General features: G+C 39.7%; 1 long non-coding RNA gene across 1 annotated transcript; it reads right to left on the bottom strand.

The window, feature by feature from the left end:
• Window positions 1-2,984: 2,984 nt before the first annotated feature.
• LOC102312695 lies at window positions 2,985-4,344 on the bottom strand. The gene is made up of 2 exons (XR_317164.2): window positions 4,035-4,344; window positions 2,985-3,634 (listed from the first exon to the last, which is right to left on the bottom strand). It is a non-coding gene; the product is annotated as an uncharacterized LOC102312695 (long non-coding RNA).
• Window positions 4,345-13,099: the final 8,755 nt, after the last annotated feature.

The following is a 13,099-nucleotide window of genomic DNA, read 5'->3' as shown; positions in this document are numbered from 1 at the left end:
AAAACTGTACTAAAGCTGCGTGAAACCGCCTCTGTCCGCCGATCAACGGACCCTGACCCTAACCCTAACCGTAACCCTTTAATAAACAGTAAGCAGAATTGATATTGTCCTTGCAACATTGGAATTTCATAAATGCACGAATGGCTTGGCGCGCAAAAGAATAACGTCACAACAATGTGATTGGTCACTTGCAATGTTGAACCTGGAACAACATTTTCATGATGGTCTGGGAACAACACCAACACGAGGATATCAGATCATCCCTGTTAAACATAGTGAGTGAGAAAGGTGACTGGAAAGGAAAAACTCAATGCATCATGGGAATCCCCCGGCAGCCTACGTCTATTGCAGCATAACTAAGGGAGGATTCAGGGTCACCTGGTCCAGCCCTAACTATATGCTTTAGCAAAAAGGAAAGTTTTAAGCCTAATCTTGAAAGTAGAGATAGTGTCTGTCTCCTGAATCCAAACTGGAAGCTGGTTCCACAGAAGAGGGGCCTGAAAACTGAAGGCTCTCCCTCCCATTCTACTTTTAAATACTCTAGGAACAACAAGTAGGCCTGCAGAGCGAGAGCGAAGTGCTCTAATAGGGTGATATGGTACTACAAGGTCATTAAGATAAGATGGGGCCTGATTATTTAAGACCTTGTATGTGAGGAGCAGGATTTTGAATTCAATTCTGGATTTAACAGGAAGCCAATGAAGGGAAGCCAAAACAGGAGAAATATGCTCTCTCTTTCTAGTCCCTGTCAGGACTCTTGCTGCAGCATTTTGGATTAGCTGAAGGCTTTTCAGTGAGTTTTTTGGACATCCTGATAATAATGAATTACAGTAGTCCAGCCTGGAAGTAATAAATGCATGAACTAGTTTTTCAGCGTCACTCTGAGACAGGATATTTCTAATTTTAGAGATGTTGCGCAAATGGAAGAAAGCAGTCTTACATATTTGTTTAATATGTGCATTGAAGGACATGTCCTGGTCAAAAATGACTCCAAGGTTCCTCACAGCGTTACTGGAGGCCAAGGTAATGCCATCCAGAGTAAGAATCTGGTTAGATACCATATTTCTAGATTTTCAGGGCCGAGTACAATAACCTCAGTTTTATCTGAATTAAGAAGCAGAAAGTTAGCGGCCATCCAGGTCTTTATGTCTTTAAGACATTCCTGCAGTTTAACTAATTGGTGTGTGTTATCTGGCTTCATGGACAGATAGAGCTGGGTGTCATCTGCATAGCAGTGAAAATGTATGCTATGTCTTCTAATGATACTGCCTAAGGGAAGCATGTATAATGTAAACAGAATTGGTCCTAGCACTGAACCCTGTGGAACTCCATAATTAACCTCAGTGTGTGAAGAGGACTCTCCATTTACATGAACAAATTGGAGTCTATTAGATAGATATGATACAAACCACTGCAGCGCAGTACCTGTAATACCTACAGCATGTTCTAATCGCTCTAATAGGATATTATGGTCACAGTATCGAATGCTGCACTAAGGTCTAGCAGGACAAGCACAGAGATGAGTCCACTGTCAGAGGCCATAAGAAGATCATTTGTAACCTTCACTAAAGCTGTTTCTGTGCTGTGATGAGCTCTGAAACCTGACTGAAACTCTTCAAATAAACCATTCCTCTGCAGATGATCTGTTAGCTGTTTGACAACTACTCTTTCAAGGATTTTTGATATGAAAGGAAGGTTGGAGATTGGCCTATAATTAGCTAAGACTGCTGGGTCTAGAGATGGCTTTTTGAGTAAAGGTTTAACTACAGCCAGCTTGAAGGCCTGTGGTACATAGCCGATCATTAGAGATAGGTTGATCATATTTAAGATCGAAGAATTAATTAATGGCAGGACTTCTTTGAGCAGTTTTGTAGGAATGGGGTCTAAAAGACACGTTGATGGTTTGGAGGAAGTAATTATTGAAGTTAACTCAGAAAGATCAATTGGAGAAAAAGAGTCTAACTTAACATCAATGGTACTAAGAGTAGCTGTAGATAATATTACATCTGTGGGATGATTACTGGTAATTTTTTCTCTAATGATAAAAATTTTATTTGTGAAGAAGTTCATGAAGTCATTACTAGTTAACGTTAAAGGGATTGGTTGGCTCAAAAGAGCTCTGACTTTTTGTCAGCCTGGCTACAGTGCTGAAGAGAAACCTGGGGTTGTTCTTATTTATCTTCAATCAGTGATGAATAGTAAGATGTTCTGGCTTTGCGGAGGGCTTTCTTATAAAGCAGCAAACTATTTCTCCAGGCTAAATGATGATCCTCTAAATTTGTGACACGCCATTTCCTCTCCAGATTACGAGTCATCTGCTTTAGGGTACGTGTTTGAGAATTATACCACGGAGTCAGGTACTTCTGATTGAGGCCTTAGTTTTCACAGGAGCTACAGTATCCAGAGTCGTACGTAGTGAGGAGGTGAAATTATTAACAAGATAATCGACCTCTGTTGGGGTAGCGTTCAGATAGCTGCTCTGCTCTATGTTGGTACAGGGCATTGAAGATGATAACAGTGGGTGGATTATATTCTTAAACTTAGTTACAGCGCTTTCAGAAAGACATCTACTTGATAAAGTCTACTCTCCACCGCTGTGTAATCAATTATTGTAAATGTAAATGTTATCAGGAAATGATCAGACAGGAGAGGGTTTTCAGGAAACACTGTTAAATGTTCAGTTTCTATGCCATATGTTAAAACAAGATCTAGAGTGTGATTAAAGTGGTGGGTGGGTTCTTTTACATTTTGAGAGAAACCAATTGAGTCTAATAACAGATTAAATGCCATGTTGAGGCTGTCATTTTTAGCATCTACATGGATGTTAAAATCACCCACAATAATTATTTTATCTGAGCTCAGAACTAAATTAGATATAAAGTCTGAGAAATCAGACAGAAACTCTGTGTAAGGCCCAGGTGGACGATAGATGATAACAAGTAAGACTGGTTTCTGAGTTTTACAGCTGGGGTGGACAGGCTAAGTGTAACCTGGACGTGTGTCCCTCTATCTATAAAGAGATGATCTATACTGCTCGCCCAAGTGCAATGTCTACAATATCCGAATCTAGGTTTGGGAAGGAGATTGGCGGTAGCAACTCTGTAAGAGCAATAAGACTTCCAACCCACATAACACGCACGACCACAGGTTTGTGAAACAAAGTTTGCTTTATATATTTTCTTTTGGATCAGTTCCCTTTGCTCATCCTCAATGTAGGGATACCTTCAAATGCAGTAACCATCTCAAATGCATCACAAAAATAATTGAAACAATCAAAATAGATGTAAGACAAGAAACACAATATTTCAACACCCCAAAGAAAAGGAAAAAAAGAAAATAGCATGTGAGTGTCCAGTTCCTTATGGTGTCAGTTTATTCAGTTACCCACTGTCCTGGGTTAAGAACTGAAAACGACCTGAATCTCAGGCGGGAAAAAGTAGCAAAGAAAATGATAAGGTATCTCTCAGGTGGGCTTCCTTTTGTTTTTTTCCCTACCGCCCTCCTGGTACGGCAGGCATCAACGTGTCGGCGTCCTGACACAGAGAAGGCCTCCACAGCAGCAACAGTGTCTTAGACCCACGATACCAGCTCCTCACTTGGCACCCATGGAACTGTACCTCAAAAAAAACCCAGTCTGCACACAAATACGCAGAACGTTAGATGTCCACATTCCTTAAATGTCCTTGTTCCTAATGTCCTTGGTTCTTTTGAAATATTAAAATAAATTTGCATCTTGTGACACATTAAAAGTAAATACACCGGTATTACTGTGCATCACCCGCAGTTACAGTAACAGCACAGCTATTGCACGTGAACTGCGCATAACCACTTAGCTGGCCGCGGCTGAACTAGCAGGCCCAAGAAAGTAAAAACATTAGACACTCATAATAAACAAAACTGTCACAACATTGCAATACTATGAAAACACATCTTAAACATCATTAAACACATTTACTACTATTCTGACTGGTTAGTTATTTTTTTTCAGTGCATTGAACTGCAATAGCGGTGCTAAGTGAGCTAGGCTAACTCACCAGAATAGTTCAAAAAGTTCGAAGAAATACTCCGACTCCTTTCAGGTAGGTACCCGTCTGTGGTTCACCGCTAACGACAGCTCTCTCACAAATGTTAATTGAACCTCTTTTCTCTCTTTCAACTGGAAAAAACCGTGCTCCGCGGCAGCATGGAGTTTTTCCTTGCCGTCCTTTTTCCTCTACACCACACCTTCACGCGCACGGAGCTGCAGATGGTGCCTTCAGGGCAAGCCCGGAAATTAAACTATCAAACAAGTACTACGATGCATTCAAAGAACCCTGTACTTCTGATTGCTGTAAATCTTACCAGGGTTACATAAGCATCAGGCTTTCAAATGAATTAAAAGTCTGTCTTGGTCTTTCATTAATTAATAGGCTGGTGTGAAAAATTGCTGCCACACCGCCCCCTCGGCCTGTGCTTCGAGATTTCTGGTAGTTAGAATGACTCGGGGGTGTTGATTCATTTAAACTAACATAATCATCCTGCTGCAACCAGGTTTCTGTAAGGCAGAGTAAATCAATTTGTTGATCAATTATTAAGTCATGTACTAACAGAGACTTGGAGGAGAGAGACCTAATATTTAATAATCCACATTTCACTGTTTTACTCTTTGGTTCAGATGTGGATACTGTATTGTTCTTTCTTTGTAATTGTTTATGTTTAAGTTGTTTGTTGCTGGTTTTTAGTTTGTTTTTTGTCTTTTTGGGAGCTGACACAGTCTCTATGGAGATGGGTTTTTGGGGGGTAGCAGGAGGAGAGAAGCTGCAGAGAGGCGTGTAAGACTGCAACTCTGCTTCCTGGTCCCAACTCTGGATAGTCATATTTTGGGGGGTTTAATAAATTTGTCCATATTTCTAGAAATGAGAGCTGCTCCATCCAAAGTGGGATGGATGCCGTCTCTCCTAACAAGACCAGGTTTCCTCCAGAAGGTTTGCCAATTATCTATGAAGCCCACATCGTTTCTGGGACACCACTCAGACAGCCAGCAATTTAAGGAGAACATGCGGCTAAACATGTCACTCCTGGTCTGATTGGGGAGGGGACCAGAGAAAACTACAGAGTCCGACATTGTTTTGGCAAAGTTGCACACCGATTCAATATTGATTTTAGTGACCTCCGATTGGCGTAACCGGGTGTCATTACTGCCGACGTGAATTATGATTTACTGAATTTACGTTTACCCTTAGCCAGCAGTTTTAAATTTCCTTCAATGTCGCCTGCTCTGGCCCCTGGAAGACAATTGACTATGGTTGCCGGTGTCTCTAGCTTCACATGTCTGAGAACAGAATCACCAATTACCAGATGTTTGTGTATTTCTTTGTATAGTTAATATATGTTTGCTGGATAATGCACGAAGATCACCATTAGATGTACAGAGTTTTGTAAGCACCTCGCGCTGGGTGGTTCGTGTCGGCCGAGTGAAGGGAATAGAGTACTGCTGGTTATAAGAACCATTATGATATCGCTTGTTGGTTGTGCCATTATCCTGTGGTGTCTATCTGTTAAGGACTAATATTTGTGGCTTTTTAGTGACTACACGCGGTGTACATCACCATCGCCAGACCCTCTTTCCACCAAGAACTTGTTCTATGTGTTCGATTCATGCCTGACAGGGTGGGAAGAATAGCAAGTGCTAGAGCTTGAAGGGTATCGGTCGCTACGCTGATCTTACGTGTAATTCGGCGGTTTTGCACCAGCTACATGGTCGGAGTGCTGTGCTATAGCGTATGGGAATTGCAGTTACTACTGGATATCGAAGAATGGTCGGTCTTTGATATGTCAGATCCTTTGATTGGCATCATTTCTATGCTACTTCTTGCTTAACGATCTCCGGGGGGATGAGATACTCGGATGTTAGTTGAAGATCTCCACGGCTTAGTTGTAGTAGATCATCTCTGTTGTATTGAAGTAACCCCAGACTGTGTGAAATAATACACAGTACCACCAAAAGTGCAAAAGTGTAGGAGCTCCGGGCCGCTGCGTCTGTGCGCGCCGCCATCTTGGTCTTGAATGTACCCTTCTACTTCTTTGAAAAGAGAAATTTCCTTTCTCTTGTAAGATTCCATCAACGTTAATAGCACTGAGGGATGCCTACCGCTTATCATTTTGTGCTACTGTTAAGTTACACAAGTCAGCCATGCATAGGCTTTCTGTTTGCTTCCTTTATTCATTATTACTATCATCAGTTAAGCAAGTGTCACTTTGGAGACTATAATCTCCCATCAGTATCTCCAGTTTGCCCAAGGCTGCCTCATTGTCTACTTTAGCCTTGAAGCATGAATACTGTGTTCACCTCAAGGAGTGACAAGATCACTTCATCTTACACAACACACAACAGTTGATGTGACACAAATGTGTCGGATCCCCATACTGCGCTCTTTATAACGCAAGTTGTGACTGGGGATATCTTAGCCACCTAAAAGAGACTTAATTAATATTAGCTTAATTAATGCCAGAGGCTGAATGCATAATTCAATATGGTAGCCACTGTGGAAGCAGCGGAAAGGGAATCAAGTGTCATGGCTTGATGACACTCTTGAGCAGAAAGTTCTTGTTGCTCAACCTTCAACTCTGCTATTTAGACAGTAGTGAAAAATAAAGCATTAAGAGTACATTTCTAACATTACTGACTAGATTTGGACTTCAGGCTTTCTGAAATGTGTTGCAGTTTGATGGCAGTTGCATTACTTGGACAGAAAATAATAAACTAACCCAACTGTAATTATACTTGCCAAAGGTGTTTTTTTCTTCTGTTTTTATTTCAGGCAAGAAATGTGAGAAGGTTGCGTTTATAGAACTGATCCATACATTCATGATAGATTGCCACTAAGTGCAATACCGGCCCATTGATAGCAGATGGGACTGGAAAAATGCAGCTGTGTAGTAGTCAGTCAGTCAACATGATGCTTTATTTAATGCGAAGTGTAGGAAAAGAATAAAGAATATGAAGGCACTGTGTGATTCCTTTTGTTTGTTTGTTTGTTTGTTTGTTTGTTTGTTTCATTTTTAGTACTTCATATTTTAGCTTTGGTGGTATTTTTAGAAATCTTATTGAACTGGGAACAGAAGATCTCACTAGTATGAATCACACATAATTTTGGAAGTGGTGGCTGTGTTTGCACTTCTAACAATTCTACAACTCTCAGTCATACTAAGTAAGTAATGAGGAAACAGGAAATATCTATACCAATTTCAGCATGGCTTATGGTAACTCAGATTGATTTGCAAAAAGGTAATATCCTGTTCTAATACACAAGAAACTACAATAAATGTTAATAGCTGTAGCTAGTGATGGTAAATTTGATTCTTTTTACTGAATCGAGTGTTAATGAGTCATTCAACAAAGTGAATCGGATGTTTTGAGTCATTTGATTCACTGAGTCAGTTGACCAGAGAGTGCAAAAATTTTACATTTTCACTCAAACTTAATTTGTTTCCCTTTTCATGTAAATCCCACTGCTAAGATGAATGATAAATTTTTTTTTAAAAAAAACTGTTTTATAGAGAAAAAAAAGAGCAAAAACATTTCTAAAATTAAGCAATTTCCTATCAAAATTGCTTAATAAACATTTATTTTTTTTATTTGTATTTTATTAGTATTTTCCTTAAGTGTGTCAAATATATATTTTCTCATCTAAATGTCCACTGCGCTGTGAGCCAGGGGGCGGTAATGCGCCTTAACATTGGTTGCCAACCAAGAAGAAGAAGAAGCTGTGAGCCAGGAGGGAGGGGGTGAGTGAGTGATTCGTTCTTCGCTCTTTGATTCAGCACAGGAGGGAGGGGGTTAGTGAGTCCTGAGTGATTCGCTTATGCTTACGATTCAGTGCAGGAAGAGGGGAGGGTGAGTAGCTCAAATGTGTTGTTAGCATGTTAGCAGCGTTATGCTACTCTGAACCGAGGAGCTATTTTCTTGATGTGAACTTCTACTCAGGGTTTTTTCTTCCAGTTCAGAGCAGAAATGCTTTTGTTACGAAACTGGCTGTTGTTTCCCCCCCCACAATTTTAATTATAAGCTAGATATATTTCTACTAATGGAATTAGTTTGCTAACAGCAACAGGGATGAGTCAGTGAGTCAGTTGGGCTTGTGAATCATGATTCACGAGTCAAATTATATCTTTAAGCACTTTGCCACAAAAACATAACTTTTTCCCATTTATTTAGTTGAATCAACAAAACATGCAAACAATAAAACAGTTTGACTGACATAAAATGGTGCTGTACCAATAAAGTGAATACCCAAAGAGCTACTAGCCAAAACTTTCACTGAATAAGTGGAGGACAAAGTTTTTAGGCCTGACACTTTCTATCTATAGCAGATGAACAGCATCTAAAAGTCATAAAGAAATAGGGGAGGGGGAGGCAAAGATGTGACACAGGACCTGAAAGATTTATATTTATATTCCATTTCACATGATTGATCTACTGTTGCCTAAAGCTTCATTAGAAATGGTCTCAATGGAAGGGTAGCTGCCAAGAAGAAAACAGAGCAGGCTTTGTCATGATTTGGTGCTGAATTTCACCCAGTGCTGTTTGGAGATATTGTTAAAATCAATTAAATTATGAATATAGAAAAGTACAATCAGATTTTATTCCACAATGCTATTCCATCTGGGAAGCTTCTGATTGGCAACAGCCTACTTTTTCAGCATTAAAAAGATGTTAATATAGTAAAAGCATACCTGGATAGAAAAACTCACAGTAACATTAATAGTCATGGATTGGTCTCCCCATTGACAGAGAACAGTTAAAAATGCAGCCAAAATCCAAAAAAGAGCTTTGGAATGTATTCAAAGAGCCTGGAGAACAAATTTTCTGCTATGTTGAAGAACAATGTTGGTCATAATAACTATTTACTTTGAAGCTCGTTAGAATTGTATTGATTCTGTTTTTGCTTTATATTTCCATCCGAATCTGTATGTTTCAATAAATCGCTATACCTGTTTCCCATTGTTTTAGCAAAATATAAAGAAATAAAGGGTTACTCAAGCCTTTTGCACAGTACTGAGGTATAATTGTATGCAAAAGTACTGTACCACCTCCAAAGATTCTAGGTGAGGCTCTTCTTTAGAGACAGAGTCAAAGGAGTTTGCAAAGAAAAGCATCTGGACTTCTTTAAGTTGCTTGAAGACGTTTCACCTCTCATCCGAGAAGCTTCTTCAGTTCTAAGGTCAAATGGTGGAGAGTCCCAGATATAAACCTAGTGGGAGTAACCCCCCACAGAGGGACAAAAGGACCCCCTGATGATCCTCTAATCGCCTGAGCCAAGGTGTGAAACTGGGCGTGGGTCCCAATCAGCCAGAGTTTCGGGTGTGTTCATTGTGAAACCTGGCCCCACCTTATAATGCGAATTCCTGAGGTCAGATGGCCCAGGATGTGAGTGGGCGTTAAGGCGTCTGGGAAGGGATCTCAAAACTGGATTATAGATGGCAGAGAGTTGGTGTCGTAAACCCCCGCCTCTGTTCAAAGATGGTCGCTCACAGTGGACATAGATGGCTTCTTTCACTCCTCTTTCAAACCATCTGTCCTCTCTGTCCAAAATGTGAACATTGGCATACTCGAAAGAGTGTCCTTTATCCTTAAGATGCAGATGGACTGCTGAGTCTTGTCCTGTGGAGGTGGCTCTTCTGTGTTGTGCCATGCACTTGTGAAGTGGCTGTTTGGTCTCTCCAATGTAGAGGTCTGAGCATTCCTCGCTGCACTGTACAGCATACACCATATTGTTAAGTCTGTGTTTTGGCGTTTTGTCTTTCGGGTGAACCAGTTTTTGTCTGAGCGTGTTGCTGGGTCTGAAATGCACCGGGATGTCATGCTTGGAGAAAACTCTCCTGAGTTTCTCTGATACACCGGCTACATAGGGGATGACAATGTTGTTGCGTCTGTCCTTCTTATCCTCCCTCGCTGGTGTCTGGTCTTCTTTTCTGTGCCTCTTTGCTGACTTTAAGAACGCCCATTTAGGATAGCCGCACGTTTTGAGTGCTTCCTTTACATGTGTGTGTTCCTTCTTTTTTCCTTCAGGCTTAGAGGGAACATGTTCTGCTCGGTGGTGTAGGGTCCTAATTACTCCAAGTTTGTGTTCCAGAGGGTGATGGGAGTCAAAGAGGAGGTACTGGTCCGTGTGTGTGGGCTTCCGGTAAACTTCGATGTTGAGTTTGCCGTTCTCTTCAATGTGCATGGCGCAGTCCAGGAAAGGCAAACAGTTGTCCTTTGTGTCTTCCCTGGTGAACTTGATGTTTTTTATCCACAGCATTAATGTGCGCAGTGAAGGATTCCACTTCTTGTGTCTTGATTTTGACCCAGGTGTCGTCCAGATCCAACAATTTTTTTCAAACCATTCATTTTAGTTTGTCACAACAGACCATGGGATATGCAAATCATAACAAATGCTGCCAGGATCCTTCCTCCCCCTAGACCCAGGCTCAAGTGGATACAGTATTTGTTTCCTAGTTTTATACATCGTTAGCTTCATAGCATAAGTGCCTAAGTCATTTTTTTGTGTTTTGTGTTTCAGACGGACAGGATGATGCAGCAGTGGTAGGGGAGTAAAGTTAGGCAAAAATCTCAATTTGACCAAAAAATGACTTAGGCACTTATGCTATGAAGCTAACGACATATAAAACACAGAAATAAAGGCTGCCATCAGTTTCTGAAGGATTGGCTGCAAGTGTTTACATGAAAAACATGGCCGTGTTTAATCAGAAACAGCATTGATTTGTTTGCATCCATAATTTTGCTCATAGAAGTTGTTGTTGTGTGCCTGCAAAGACCACAATATGTTGAATTAATTTAAACCTCCTCCTGAGAAGTTTGCAAAACATTAATTTATAATGTTTACAAGGCTACAATATTTATTTCCCAATTTCAGCACAGTGGTGGAAATCAAACAGCTGTGCATCCTGTTGAGAAGGGTTCGACTTTCTCACAATAGTCCTGCATTTCTGCTAGATGCCCCCCCCCATTATTATGCAGTGTACCCTTGTGATGAGTGAAAAAAAAAAAATCCTTTCTCAAACATTTTTTGAAATATTGCTTTTATTAGGAGTTTCCGGGATTCAATGTAAAGTGTAGTTTGCCTATTTACCAAATGCAAGAGTCTTGCATTTAAGAAACTTGGCAGTGCCAATGGTCTCTACAGTAATGCACATTTGTGAAAATGCTTATCTCACTTTATGTTTTATTCACAACACTCAGAGCTCATTTCGGAGAGGCAATCAGTGGAAACTAAAATTTAGAACAGTTGACTTTAATCTTTTACTTAAAGTGAACTTATTATGTTCTTCTCCAGCACCATAGTTAGTTTTATTATTCTTGTACCCTATTGTAGTTTCTAATGTATCAAAATTATTAAATGTAATACATATATCTCAGAAAACACTATATATTCAATGATATCTTCAATACCACAGGGCCAAAAAGGGCATTAAGAGACTACTTTAAATAAAGATTCAAACAATGCAAAGATCGGTGACAGCACTATTTTTAAGATGGCTGATTCAGTTAAAAAAATATACGAACATTAATGTTTAGTTGTATAGGATACAGTTATATAAGTGATATATTCCTCTCATAGGTAGCTAAATGGAAATATCTTTAGATTGCCAGAGGTACTGCTGTGACACCATATGTTTGTTGCTGTAGACCTTTCTCAGCTTCCGTCTGGGAGCACACATTTTACACATAGATAATGGGAATTTAACAGGATAAATCAATTGTCTTTTAATGTCACATTTGATAACATTTGCTGCCTAGCTCAAATGTTAACATTATCATTTTATTATTAGCCATGGCCATGGGTCACTACCTTAAAGATGGCTTATAGTTATGTTACTATCATTAATGTGTGTGCTTGCCAGGCAATACAATAACTGCTTAACAGTTTCACACAGTGAACAGCTATTCAAAGGCTTGGATTTGTGTCTTGGATTTGATTCTTGGATTTGTGTCAGTGTTGATGGTATACTTGCACATAAACACAACATACAGTGTATATTATTTATTTGTTTGTCAAATTCATAAATCAAAAGGTATGTTGTCAACCTAAGTGGACATGTAAAGAACTCTTTGAAAAATGCATGTTTAAAAAAACGAAGTTCAAAAATCTTTTTTTCATGCCTAAAGATAAAAAAAAAAGAAATCCTGATTGAGGTTGTCATAATTCATGCATAAAAGGGTTAATACAAAATAATAAAAACAATATATTATATATAATAACAAAAAATATTATTGTTTAATTCTTTAGTGTTGTTGACGTCTCGAAATTCCTTCTATGGTGTTGTGAAGATGAACTTCAGCTGCTCTTGAGGAAGGCCTGGATACCTGCCTGTCTGCAATGGTGCTGTGTGAAGTTGTGTTTCAGGTGGAGGAATTGAAGACAGGATAGTTAATGTTGCAAATGTCTATCTAATTTACTAGGCAAGGCAAGGCAAGTTATTTATATAGCACAATTCAACAGCAAGGTGATTCAAAGTGCTTTAAAGAGACATTAAAAAACAAAAACAAATAAAAAGCATGATTTAAAATGGAGAAAAAAAAGGAACAGGAGATAAAATCAGTAGTTAAAATGTAAGTTTTGAAATTTAAGCTTAAAGGTAAAACAGTGCAAATTTGGTGCTTTATTCAAATGCAACTGAGAACAGGTGAGTCTTCAACCTGGATTTAAATAAACTGAGTGTTTCAGTTGATCTGAGGCTTTCTGGGAGTTTGTTCCAGATATATGGAGGATAAAAGCTAAATGCAGCTTCTCCATGTCTGGTTCTGACTCTGGGAATTGATAAAAAACAGGATCCAGATGACCCGAGGGATCTGGAGGGTTCATAGTGGGTCAGGAGGTCACTGATGTAATTTGGTCCTAAACCATTCAGGTTTCACAATGAGCTCACCCGAAACTCTGGCTGATTGGGACCCACGCCCAGTTTCACACCTTGGCTCAGGCGATTAGAGGATCATCAGGGGGTCCTTTTGTCCCTCTGTGGGGGGTTTCTCCCACTAGGTTTATATCTTGGACTCTCCACCATTTGACCTTAGAACTGAAGAAGCTTCTCGGATGAGAGGTGAAACGTCTTCAAG

Source organism: Haplochromis burtoni, unplaced genomic scaffold (genome assembly GCF_018398535.1).
Source record: "Haplochromis burtoni strain Fernald_Lab_line unplaced genomic scaffold, NCSU_Asbu1 Contig_1004, whole genome shotgun sequence".
Taxonomy (NCBI): domain Eukaryota; kingdom Metazoa; phylum Chordata; class Actinopteri; order Cichliformes; family Cichlidae; genus Haplochromis; species Haplochromis burtoni.
This window is presented reverse-complemented; position numbering and strand designations above follow the sequence as displayed.